Raw genomic sequence first — 975 nt, 5'->3', positions numbered from 1 at the left:
CCTAAGGAAGTAGTCATTCTAACCTCAGACTCCGATATCTTGAAAAGTTTGGGTCTCAGATTTTGACAGGTAACCTTTACTTGAATGGGTTAAATAAAGGATGTGTTTATTTAGGGAAAAATGTAGGCAGTTATTGTGATGTTTCTTCCTTACAGGATGCCAAACATCTGGATATTTGAAGAACTAGGGAAATGAATTTTACCTTAATAACTTTAACAGGAATTTCTCTTCAGCAGAATTCTTATTTTAGAGTTCCAATGAATCTAAATACCTTAGTCTTTCAACCATTGGAATAATTGGGTAAAGGGACTGCATAGGAAAAAAGAAATCTTGAGATGGAAAAAAAGGAGTGAGTTTTTAAAACCTATAGATGATGGATGTCAAATAGACGGAATTCCTGAAGGTTAACTATATTTTCAATATTTTCCTAAATAGTTGCACAACATACAGATCTTGCTGCAGACCTGCCTGGAGGGCAGATGGTTAAATTGTTTCATCAGCTCTCAAGGGCCCCTTTGTGGTTGCTAGTCCCATAAATTTTCTCCCATTTCATCAGATGTACAAAGCAGGAGAATCCTGCTTTGCTTCCCCCATCAGGTGCAAGCATCATTTTTGGCCAAACAGTTCTTGACGTTGAGGTGCCTGAGTCACAAAGTAATTGGTCACTTGAGTTTTAAGTTTTTATTTTTAAAACAAGGGAAATAAATGTCCATGTCATCATCATACATTTGGCAGATGCTTATGATCTGTTTTTTTTCCAGCCCCCTTCCACCTCTTGTTTCCTAAGATTTTCAAATGAAAACATTTCAGCTTTAGTTTGTGAGAGTGGCAGGTGAATCTTGATTATTCAGTGAGGTTGTTAAGGCTGCATTCAGCTGCCTTACTTGTGGTGGCCATGGACATGAGGTAGGTTAGGACATCCATTGACTCTCATCCTAGAACTAGCAACCACATTCACCAGAGCAAGGTGAAGTG

This window comes from Prionailurus viverrinus, chromosome F2 (assembly GCF_022837055.1).
Source record: "Prionailurus viverrinus isolate Anna chromosome F2, UM_Priviv_1.0, whole genome shotgun sequence".
NCBI lineage: Eukaryota > Metazoa > Chordata > Mammalia > Carnivora > Felidae > Prionailurus > Prionailurus viverrinus.
Note: the sequence above shows the minus strand (reverse complement) of the source record.